Source organism: Nymphalis io, chromosome 19 (genome assembly GCF_905147045.1).
Source record: "Nymphalis io chromosome 19, ilAglIoxx1.1, whole genome shotgun sequence".
Classification (NCBI taxonomy): Eukaryota; Metazoa; Arthropoda; class Insecta; order Lepidoptera; family Nymphalidae; genus Nymphalis; species Nymphalis io.
The window spans coordinates 7,789,403-7,803,097 of NC_065906.1; the positions used below are offsets into that span (position 1 = coordinate 7,789,403).

General features: G+C 30.4%; 1 protein-coding gene across 4 annotated transcripts in view; it reads right to left on the reverse strand.

The window, feature by feature from the left end:
• Nucleotides 1–13,695, reverse strand: part of LOC126776013 (protein doublesex) — a 179,552-nt gene continuing 165,857 nt past the window's right edge. For all 4 annotated transcript variants that reach the window (XR_007669925.1, XR_007669924.1, XR_007669926.1 and 1 more), the window contains one exon: nt 1–6,029. The gene's annotated coding sequence lies outside the window, so the exon portion shown is untranslated. The remainder of the gene's footprint in view (nt 6,030–13,695) is intronic.

Genomic DNA, 13,695 nt, shown 5'->3' on the forward strand with positions numbered 1-13,695 from the left:
AACGATCGTTAAAATCGTTTATTTGACAAGAAGTAATTTATAAATATCAGTTTTATATAATTAAATAAAATCCTCAAACCTCTTCATCTATAAATACAACAAATAAGAGTTTTACAATAATAAAGTAAACTTGTACAGTACAATGATCATTACTAAAAAACTTAATGTTATTCGTTGAAAAATATATTATTGTACATGTGACAAAATGTTAATAAAAATATCAGGAACATAGGTATCATATATATATTATGTATCTATACATTAATAAATAATGTATAAATGAAATTTATAATATTGCGTTAAGTTTATAAAAAAAACATTTGTATAAAAAAAATGTTTATAACAATCGTAAATACCTATGCTCCAATTTGCTATGACGTCATTACACTCAAGTTCAGACAAAGTTTCTGGTAACACATTTTCATATAATATGTTGGATTGGTTTCAAATACCTACATCAATATATTAGATATATAAACTATACATATGTTAGAACTAGACACATAGATTTTTAATCAATTTTGTATTATCATATTTTATTGTAGTCAAAAACATTTTAATTATAATTTAGGTCTGAAGCTAAGGTCCTAGAGTGTTCATCCTACTGAGTTAAAACTTTATACATTTATGTATCTGGTTTTGTCATACCGGATAATTGGTTACAAGCTAATTTAAATAATGGAGCAAATTTAAGGAAAGCCACGACAACAGTGAAAAAATGTTTTGCCACCATAACTCAAATTGGCTGTCAACTTGACAAGCGCAATGACGTACACGCAAAGATGAGTTGAATTGTCTTCCATCTGTGTTCGTATGGACCAGACATTCAACAGAAATGTGATTAAAATCCTATGTTACTTACATACTATACATAATTAGATTTGTTAGTTAAAATGACTGTTGAAAATACAATAATTATGTCGCTAAGAATAATATCTTATGTAAATGGAAGGACTTTTAAGTTAAAGAACATTTTAGTGGGAATTTTGTGACTTGAGCACCCTAAAATGTGGACGAAATGTAAATATAAAATTAAATTTCAGTGATTTTGTCTTCTAATAAAATATATCAAATCTAAATTACATGAAAAACTCGAATGTCATGTTAACCTTGATAACAAGAATAATTTTATTTAATCTTATTTCTTTGAGAAGGGATAAAAAAGGATTTAAATGGACGATAATTAATATTTTAATATCAATATAAGGAATAATAATGTTGATTGTGATGTATTTGATGGGCGGATGTAGTTAGGCTTACATTTAAGACAATGATTATAAATAAAGACTGCTTGAAGGCTATTTATCTACTTAATGTTAATATCTTAACAAATATTAGGATTCATTCAAATTTACAATTAAACCTAGGGACACGATTTAAAATTTATACAATTTCTATACACCTTGACATAAGAGACTGTTTTTATACAAATGAGAAATTACATTGCACTTTATTAAGAATATTATAGTTGTATACAGTGAAGTAAGTATTGTTGAATTGTTCAAAGAAACATTTCTACATATTCATTAAGCTTTGTTTGCATTATATATATTTCATAGATATTTATAATTGAAAGAGTCTATAATTTTTAATCTATAAAAATGAGGAGAAAGTGCGATATATACATTATTTTCGCGCGTCTAGCAAACACGCTTCACACGCATCTAGATTTATCATAGCGAAAAAATTTTAAATATTTCGTTTTCTAATATAGCATTCAGGCCTCATTTTTTTCAGAATTTTTTTTCAGCCGTGACAAGCTTTACAGCCGCACAAACCGTACAAAGTGTAAACAAACTTGGACAAACGTAATTAAGATAATTTTTTTACTAAAGTTAATATTAATATTATCAATTTTTATCGATATTTAAGTTTTAACTAGTGTATGATTTTGTTTACACTTTGTATAACAGCGATTTAGATATACAATATTATAGTGCTCAGAAGCTTTACATTGCAATGAAATGGTTACGGATTCTATAAATATATTCTAAATTTTTGTCTGGATTTTAATACTTAATTAAACATGAAAATGTTTACAAATTTGGACGCATACATTTGTGTACATGTTTCGTATCTATAAAAGTATATACAACTCAAACAGCAAATCATTATGCCATGTTAAGTATGATTACAGTAATTAAGACACATGAAATAATCTACATTTAATTAAAGCGATTTTTTTAATATTCTCAAATAACTATGCAAGCATATTTTAGTTTATAATAGTCACTCGGTTTACATTTTACCTCTAGATATAGTATACTATAATTTTATTATCTGTATTTTTTTACTTGAGAGATATGGAGAACTTCTACTGAAGTATGTTAAAAAGAGTCACATACTTATACGTTTCTCAATACGTCATTTCAAATAAAAGACTTCTCTTATACTGTATCAAATATTTTTTTTGTAATTGTTTATATTGTGTGTAGAGATAGTACTCCCTATTGATTTACAATTATTGCACTTCTATGTATTTCTATAGTCTAATCAAATGTTTCATAATTTATTCACAATAATTATGTATAATATTTTAATATTTTATATGTTAATGACGTATAATATGTCAAACAAACTTACAAAGTTTTAATCAGAGATTATTATTAGAGAATACAAAAATTACTTTTTATTTTTAAAGATGGCCGTTTGACTTAGGACGAATTTTTTTAACATTTGACATAAATGTATCAGCTGGATGATTGATTTTAAATCTAAGAAAAATGTGATGCAAGATTACAGTGATAAGTTGGCATGTAGACATAAATATTTCTTTTAAAAAATATCACTGGCCATAAAGTCGGATTAAATTTATCTTAATATATTTTGAATTCGAAAAATTCAGAGTTCGTATTGACTAGCTACAATACATCACATAGGATCCGTACCAGTTGAGCTGCTGTCTAATTTTTATTATTAAAAAAGTTGTAATGCTTCTTTATTGTATTAGGACATATGACACTGTTAAAGAAATAATTTTAATGTATTTTTTGTGGTTAAATATATATAATTATATATTTAACCACAAAAAATTATATAAGTCACTGTCGTCATTATTTTGAACAAATACTCATTTTAAATTTAGAATTGTTATTTTTTTAATAGCTGTATTTGTATTTTCTAGTCATATTTTAGCATCAACTTCCATCTCAAAATGCTATTAGAATCTGTACAAGTACTCACAGATAATAAAAGGATAAACACACTTTCATATTTATAATATTCGTAAGAAGACGTAAAATAATTTTAAGACTTTATTGAGTGTAATTTGATGTAAGGTGTTCTGGGTACTCTAGCGTAAGCCCAATTTGTAAATAGATTAAAAAATTGCTATTATTTTAGCTTCATTGACGTAAAGTTTCATTAAAAAAGACTATTAGCAGCTTAATCTGTTACGGATACACACACTGTAATATTAAAAAATCAAACAAATTAGTATGTACTCTCGATATTTTTATATAAAATAAGAAATTTAAACTATACCTCTACACTTTTTTATGTAGCTCACTTATTTATCTTTATATTAAACTGAGATCATTTGAACCGAATCACAATATTTATTCAATACAATTAATTTTGAAAAATGGAATTGCTTTGGACGCGATATTAGAAGAATTTTGGATGGAATAAATTTTAACATTTTTTTCAAATGGGACGCCTTCTACTTTATTCTATATAAACAATGAGATTTTAATATATAAATTCAACGTAAGAAGTTAGAAATTAAAAAATAATTTAAGTATGTGAAAACTTTAAGTATATATTTATCTACTTTTTATTATGATGACTTTTAAGTAAAGAGTCCGTGCTTGATAAAAGAAGGCACTAAAAATGTGACATAAGAGTACAAAATAATCATGAAAGCGGATAACACATATGTAGAAATTTAAGTAGAGGGTTATTGAAACATAGTCCAACGTTTCAACTCATTCTAATATCAGCAATATGAAAGAGACAAAATATAATTTATGATATAATTTCACATTGCACTTCACTCGGTAAAAAGGATTCGATACGTTCTCATACATGCTGTATAGCCAATGGGAATTATGTGAAATAGCATAGAGAATCAAAGGTAATCAGGGCGTGTACGATGCCCGTGGTAATGACCGGTGTTTGTTCAAATTATAAGTAATCACTCAGTAAGGTTACTACGTATAAATTCAGGGTTGTCAGTTATTTGAGCTTCACGGTATCATGCGAAAGCGATCCCGTGGCGTTAAGACGGAAAGGGTACCGCTGGTTTTTTAGTGGGTATTCCGATGTTCGGGGCGCACTCGGTGCCTTGGACACCGGCGAGCCCCACATACCACCCCACTGTTCCCGTGGAGGAAACGCGTAAGGCGTTTTTCAAGCGAAAAAAAAGGATTGTCAGTTATTGGTTCAAACGATATTTATGACGATTTCATATGTTTTATTCATTAAATACAACTTCTTTCATTACTCAACGGTATAGTTTCACGCGCTAATCATATAAATATTTAGTAATATGAAAATATACTTTATTATTTGAAGCATTGCGAATAAAAAAAATTAACTGAGAAATTACTCAACGGAAAACGTTATATTATACATTTTGTAAGGTAGAGCGATGAATTGTTTAGCGGTCATTACTGGCAACCCTGATAGAATCTACTGCATACAGCAATGACTGTAATTCGATTCAGAAGGGCGGTATCGGGAACGCTCCGCCCTGCGCAACCATCGCGGGAACATCAAATTATATATGTAATTATTTTACATATCACGAATGGTGGATACCTCCTGAACACGTCTTATTAATATTTGAAATCTATCAGGTTGAAATTGATAATGTTTGAACGTAACCATACATTAGGAGCGTTATCTACAGCTTGGGAAACTTTTATCGTGTCTGTTCATCGTTGCAATGCAAAAGTAAATTCAAAAAATGTTGTCTTATATCGCCGTACTAAATGGTAAAAGTATATTTTATGATTTTTCATATATTAAGTAGAAAAAACAGAAATATCACATTATTAAATATAGAATATCTAATATTAAATATCTTTGAAAGAACTTAATATCACGGGGCGTTTTAAAACGCTAAAACAACGTGTTTTACTATAAATTTGTTTTGTATGACACAAATTCGATATTCGATGCTCGACTCGATAAATTTGGTAGTTATTTTATAAGACTACCGCCATATATAAAAATGTAGGTATATTTGAATGGTCGTGAGTCATATGTGAACAAAAACTTATATGAATATAGTTGAAATGGTTAAATTTCGATCAAACGCGATATTCAAAGGCGTCGTCATCATTATAAATCACTTTCCGATATATCGATTTTGACGTCGAGTATCGTCGAGTTTGTTTCTCACAGCTTAGCAAAGAACATGTGAAAGATTTATAAAATGTAATATATATGAATTATAAAAAGCGTTCATTTGGAAAATTATCACATTTATAAATAATCTAATAAATCAAATCTTGAAAAGAATCTATAACTAGACAGTTAGAACTCTTCAATACAAATATTTTAACACATTTCGATCATTACCGAATGAACTTAAATTTGTACAAAACATGCGCAAAATTTTGTAATTATTTATCATTATTTGACAAAACAACACTTACGTAATGTTACATAATATACTTATATTAAACCGATGAGCTATTTAAAAATATGTTGTATCACTTAAAGATCACTGGACCGTATGAATTTAAGATAAATTGTTCAGAAATTAAAAATTATTTTAGACTTATTCATCACTTGGACCAAGCCGCTAACGACAAAGAATATTTAACGCTCAGCGTTTTAAACATTAGCCAGTTTAATTATAAAATAAGGCCTAAAAACGTTACGATAAGGTACTCTCTACGGTGTCACCAGCACACGTTAATAAATGACGTCTATACAGATCTAAACACTAATGGTAGTCCAAATTCACACAAAAGTGTCCCACTCGGGAATCGATCCCGCACTTATTCGATGCCGCTCCTTGATGTTGTTGATGGGGACCTCGTCGAGGTCGATGGGGGATCGGCAGAGCGGTGCGCCATCTGGAAATATAGATAAAGGAAAACTTTAAAAATAGTTTACGTAATCTGTTAGATAATAAACATATATAATTTTTAATAAATATATTTTGTTCTACAATTAATAGTAATGAAACTTTGGTTCTAGAACTAGGTGAACTCTTTTAAAAGAGTCAGTCCCTTCCATATCATTTCTAAATTATTTGTAAGTACTCATTGACAACTTTGAATAAATTAAATAATAAAATCAATACGTCGGATTTCCTGTTACTACTTTTCACTGCTTGAGATAAAAAAAACTGAATGTTAATAATAATAATACGACAGTCATATTCATTGAGCAATAATATTGTGATATATTTCATTATTCAAACGCAAAAAACGAAGATTGAATGAAAACGTCACATTAGATCGAATGACTTTAATTTAAAAATGTTATGTAAATTTTAAAAAGAACGCCCCGAACCGCTTCACTAAAGGCAGAAGACAGCGGTAAGCCTTCTGGTTTAGGGGACCAGATGAAATGACGTCAATCGGGGAAGACAATATAGTTATACAGCAGTAAACCTTGACAGGTTGATGTAAGAAAATATAAAATCGAAATCGAAACTATTAATAGATCAAACATGTCCATTTATATTCGATTTATTATATAATATATAAATATGTAATATCGTGAAGTTAGCCTTGCCTATTCTGAAATATATATATATAATATATAAATATATATATATATTCTGAAATATATATAATATAGCCTATTCTGAAAGTCAACTTGACTTTCAGAATATATAAATAAAAGAAAATGAAATTCATTGTTGTTCTTTTCTTCACATTTATTAGTATATCTAGATAAATATTTGTTAAGGAGCAAAAAACGAGTATTGTGTTTCGAACCGGTGCACGATGTCGCTTCACTATTAATTAACTTGCAAAATATCGATATAAAAGTACGTTTATAACCAACCTTTTATCACATAAAGAGCAGATACTGAGCCGATTGTTATGCAACTTTCACATTGTTTTAATAGTTATAGTTTCAGAACGGACATTGGACATAAAACATGTTTATCAATGTAGTTGAAAATAAAATTGTATTTCCAAATGAACGCTAAAACAGATACAAGAAACATTTTAATGTCTGATCTTACCAAAATATTTACCGAAAGTTCGCGATAGCATGCATCCATTGTATACGGAAACCATTTGTTTAAATATAACGAGAAATAGTAAAACATACCCTTAGTTCAATATATTTGGCATATAGTCATAACTCCTTGTCAAAATAAATTATAAATTAAAAAAAAATCGTTGACGCTTTGTAATTTGGACCACCAGCTCAAGAGATTTTACAAGGATGAAAGAATTGTTGCTTACTGTGAGATTACGGGTGGATGATAAATTGCTTGGCTTTATTTTGTAAGAAAAAATTCGAAACTCACCGCATTAAACGGTCGTGAAATGTCAGAAAGCGATATGCGACATTGACCATAATAATTATAACATTTGAAGAATACACGGATCAAAATAGTATATCACCATAAGTCGGTTGTTAACATTTCATGGGTTAGTAATGAAGTGTGTTTTGACAGAATAGCACTGAAGATTGAATTATAAATTTGTTTATAAATGTCATGATTTAAAAAAAAATACAGAATAAAACTCTAAATTTTACCCTTGCAGAGTCAGGGTCGGAAGTAAAGTATTAACTTAGGTTTTTAATTAAAAAAACAGTGCAAATCATTTAAAGATTTTGAGCAATTCATAAGTTGCAGTGTTCACTGTTTTGTTTCGGAAAGTACTATAAATATTTTTTCATATAAAAAATACGGCGTGCGTGTGTTCGTGATTCTTCACTTCCTAAACGGCTTGAATTATGACGATTTTTTTTGTTATTGTGAGGTCATTAATGATGGTTCTTACCTAGAGTTTACACAATATCTCTCGATATATTTTATTCAATATATATTTAATTTCATAATGTATTAAGTCGGGTCAGCTTGTATACTATAAGTACGTATATATCGAATTTAACTTCAACCCGATCTACGTGTGTACGCGTGAGTTTTATACAAAATTCGTTACGGCACCTCAATGACATCTTAATAGAACCGCCAAGAACTGGTATCCATGTGACATTTTACACAATATTATAATTAAAGGTACATACATTAAACATTTTTACATTGATGTTATCTGAATATATAAGCCAATTAAATTAAAAAAATATATATATTTTCAATACAGAGAAATGTTATCGATTAGCGATAAAATTAACTTTAATTTTATCGGTACTTTCTGTATATTAACCGGTAATTTGACCGAAATTTTTATTGAAACGATATCTTCGATCAATTATTCGGTCGAAGTGTTGTACCGATTAATAACTGAATCGTTTTTGTTCTGACAGTTTCGACATTGAAAAAAAAAGTCAAACATTTATCAAGTATTTATCGTGATATCGGCCGCGTTGACATAATATCGGTCAAGGGGCCAATGTACCGCGGTAGCACCATATCAGACCGGCTTACCGGTAAAAAAGCAATAAGACAATTACTATCGTTGCAACATTGTTGCCAACCCGTCCTGAGTCTGGGCCGCACTCAACCGGGAAATAACGCGTAACGTTATACCCGTAACTTGATATTAGCTAATCGAAAAGTGTTAACTATTTTTTTTTAAATGTCAAAATTCTTAAATATAATGACAGGTTTTAAGTTGAAGGTCAACTTTTTTATGTATAATCTGTTTTTAGATATTTATATAACCTTTTTTTACAGTCCAATAAGGATGGGGACAATTAATGTAAAATTGAAACGCAGTACGTTGCTCGTTACGAATATAATCGAGTGTATTTTTATATTATTATTAAGGTTGCATGGCAACCCGCAACAAGTCCATATGTTTTAAGTCGGCTCAACCTCGAAATGTTTTACAGATATTACAAGGCAATTTTGAAATTCATTTCATTAACCCAAAACCGATGTAAATTATGGCGAAAAAAGGGACGTATGGACTTACACGGAGATGAACAGTTTTTTTTTTAAATATAGACTATCACCAACCTGAATTAAAGTCACTTTAATTCAATAAAAGAGGGACTAAGACGTTCGATCCTTCTTCTTCTCCATGAATTGACTTCAATGTTATTTGTCTTACTTATCTCTTATTTTTGGGATATCTTTCTATCATGTTGACTTTGGTAATTTTTGTTTGTCTTTGTGTGTCAGATTCTGGATATGTAGGATGGTATTCAGTCAGCCTGTTGTTGGTGGCGTCATATCTATTATGGATCGCCATTGTGAAATTGTAATACGAAATTATAAAACATTTGGTCAGCCGAGCTCGATTGAGAAATCAATTTTGAGTATTTTGTGTATTTTTCATCAATTTTGAGAATTTTGTGTATTTTTACGTAAATATTATCATATAATGTAATATGATAACTCCAAGTCGGGCTCTGCCTTCTTCTTTTGCGTAAATGTATTCAAAACTTGCGCCACGGTTGGGGCAATGACATTATGAGTGAATTTGATATCATTAAAAACTGCTCAATATTTTTTTAGAATCGTGATAATTTATTTTTTATTTTTTCGTAGTTGCCTTGTTTAATTATTTCTTTATGTAGTAATACTTTTTTGAGAGTTGTTTGCGGTGATGGTGTATGTAAAAATTTTACAACCAAAGAGCAACATTTAGTATTGTTGTGTTCCGGTTTGAAGGCTAAGTGAGACCTTGTAAATACAGGCACAAGGGACGTAATCTTAGTTCCCAAGGTTGTTGGATGCTCATTGGCGATGTAAGGAACGGTTAATATTTCTTACAATGCGATGGTGATTACTTACCATCAGGTGGACATTTGACCCTCTGCCTATTTATATTGTAAAAAAAAAAAACGTTATCTGTTAACGGATGGATGAATTTAATTTAACTTGTTTTTTTCCTGTGACGAATCTATCTATATTATTTTTAAGAGATTTTTTAATTCTCATTTAAGGCTGTTCAGTGGCTGCATTATTAGCATATCTTATGTGAATGAGTTCATGATTTGTCACTTCTTATTATTAAAAAGTGTAAAAAGAGACTAATGTTATCATGAGTTTTTGTTCCAATAATGTAATTAATTGTACACTTCATTTAAAACTTGATAACTTAGTTGAAAAAATTGGTGACAATGCGGTTACAATAATCTAATTCCCAATCTCTTCATTACAAATAATATTCATGTACTTAATTAAAAAAAGTTATTGTTATGTAATCGTAATGAAAACATAGACACAGTTCCTTTCGAATTTATAATATTACTCTGATTATATACAAACATAATAAGCATACAAATAAAAATTAAAAACCGAGAACCTGAGGATCTATGAAGACTGACATTTGTCAAATTTTCAAAAATCGAACCAATTACGTTAATGGAATTTGAAATTAGACTATTAATTTTTTTTCAAAGTGAAGATCATTCGTTATAATATTCGCGGTGACATTAAAACTTTTCTCATATATCGTGACTACGCTGTGGGCAAACGAGTTACACTGGTTTTGTTCATCGATTGTTTCTGACAATTGTATAATTTCATAAATATTATAAACTAGATATAACTTAAATGGTTGCTATGTTGTTAATATTATAAATGCGAAAGCTTGTTTGTTTATTTGCTTGATGATACGCTTTCACGTTTTAACTTCTCAACCAACCATTACATTTACTGAAACGGAAATTGCATGCAAGTTGTCAGGGGTACAGAAAAAGACATAGGAAACTATAATAGTAGATAATAGAAATAAATCTTTACTAATATTATAACGTGCAAATCTATCAGTCCGTTTTGAAAAATATTTTGATGTCAGATATTCCATTTACGGACTTATATAAACTATATAGAATGACGTTACGAACGTCGAAGGCAGAGCAGTAATATATAACACGAGTGAAATCGCACAGAGCAGCCAGCTAAAATTAAATATCGATAAATATGTTTGCGTCAGAAACATTTTAATCGTTCTATATAAATGTTGCGCTAAAATTCATGTAATCTTGCTTCCATCACCAAAGAAATCTCTACAAAAAGGCTCCTCTATCGGTTTCTCTCGTAGGTAGTTTTTGACTGATGCGCGAACAGACACGAAGCGAGCGATTTTATTTATATATGTAGATATGTTGTAACACAATCATCTCCGTCAAGACGTTCTTTTGAGAATAAGCAAATGCAAGTCTTGTTTTATTTACGGATGACATTTTGCTTTTGGCGACGGCGATTACAAATGGAGAAAAAAAAGTGATTTGTGTCATGGCTTAAAATACAGATGCGTTTTGTTATATATTCATTGCATGTAGATTTATATAAATTCTTGATTGTTGAAATTATTTCGTCACAGATCGTAACTAAATTAATCCTAGCCGATCATGTGTGGTATTAAAAACTAGCTAACTACGCTGACGGGATAACTATTAACCTTATCATGCTCTCATAATTTTATGAGAACTTAATCTGACACCGACAAAATATACATCAATCGCTGGGCTAATCCTACAAGTGTACGTGCTTTTGTACCAGGTACTTTATATACTACAAACGCAAAGGCGTGAGACACTTCCAATTGCAACTAATTATAGTCAATTATTATAATTATAAGTCGAGATGGCTTAGTGGTTAGAACGCGTGAATCTTAACCGATGAACCCGGGCAAGCACCACTGAATTTTCATGTGCTTAATTTGTGTTTATAATTCATCTCGTGCTTGCCGGTAAAGTTAATTACCGTCTTCAATAAATGTTTACTACCGTGTTATTGTATAGTCAATTACCGTCTTCAATAAATGGGACATCTAATGCAAAAAGTTTTATTCAAATCAGATTGCTAGTTCCTGAGATAAGCACGTTCGAACAAACAAAATCATCAGCTTTATATATTAGATATAGATTCTCGCTTGTGTATTAACGAAAGATTTAATGATTTTCACAAGTCATAACATACGGCTAGCCAATCATAAATTACTTTTAAACAAGACAAAATTATATTTACGAGTTATGTGATAACATGAAAACATCTGTAATTATTGTTGACATAAATGAATTACCGTCGCAAATTCGCATTGGATATATAATAATAAATATTGTGATTTATTTTATTGAAATTAGTTCACTAATAGCGTGCGCTGATTTGTAAATGTTAATAACTATTATTATTGACCGTTTTATAGCAATTAAATATATTTGCAGGATGTTCAAATATTATCAATATGTGTATTTATTATGTACGTAAACAAATGACGAAAACTTGTACTCTGTAGTAAATAAAATCATTTCACGTTTATGTTCACTGTTTATAATGGCGCTTTCACACTTAATCGGTGTTTTGTCATTTATTTTTACATATATATCGCAAGCTATAGTTCTATATCTATGATAAATCAGAAGATAATATATTTTTTTTTTTATAGAATAGGAAGGTGGACGAGCATATGGGCCACCTGATGGTACGTGGTCACCAACGCTTTTAGACATTGGCATTGTAAGAAATGTCAACCATCGCTTACATAGCCAATGCACAATCAACCTTGGGAACTAAGATTTTATGTCCCTTGTGCCTGTAATTACACTGGCTCACTCATCTTTCCAACCGGAACCCAACAACATCAAGTACTGCTGTTTTGCGGTAGAATATCTGATGAGTGGGTGATACCTACCCAGAAGAGCTTACACAAAGCGCTACCACCAGTAAGTAATATAAGATGTGAACAGCAGTAGTAACAATTTTTAACAACAATAACACTTTCGAAGCTGTGTGCGATATGTTGTATGTGAAGGCAACAAAGCAAAGAAAGACTGGACTGGACTATTTTTTTTTATTCCGGACGTGTGGCCTTGCTGTGTAGAAGATAATAGTGCACTTCCTTCCTATACTCTATTTTATGAGAGAGATAAGGGTTACGCAAAGGCGTAACCCTTATCTCGTAAAGACGTACTTCCGAAACAAGTGAGTTATATATTGCCAAATGCAATTTTTTTCCAAACTCTAGTCTGCTACTAGGAATTACTTGGCACATAAAATCCATTGACCCTTCCTGGGTTTCCAATCCAGGACCTGGGGATCTGTAGCCATATAAGCTAGCCACTAGACCAATGAGGCAGTCAGTAATTTTTATATATTAACTCAGTATTATTGTACTTACATAGTTTCTTTGTTATAAGACACTTAATGTTTTCTTATAAATTCAATTATATAATGTCATAAAACAAATCGTAGTTACGATTTATGGTCCCTTTGAGTTTCAATGACTTTTAGCGTGAAACTTTTTAACGTTTCGTCTTTACGAGCGCCGCGTTCAATATTCAATAGTTTACAAGTTATGTGTTAACAGATAGGTAAAAGATTTCATTTTAAATTCGAAATATGAAACAATAACATCATGACCTTTATAGTATCGGTAGGCGGACGAGCATATGGGCCACCTGATGGTAAGTAGTCACCAACGCCCATAGACATTGGCATTGTAAGAGATGTTAACGATCGCTTACATCGCTAATGCGCCACCAACCTTGCGAACTGAGATGTTATGTCCATCACCATTGCGCCAACAACCTTGGGAACTAAAAAGTTAAGTCCCTTGTGCCTGTATTTACACTGGCCCACTCACCCTTCAAACCGGAACACAATAATACCAAGTACTGCTCTTTTTTAAA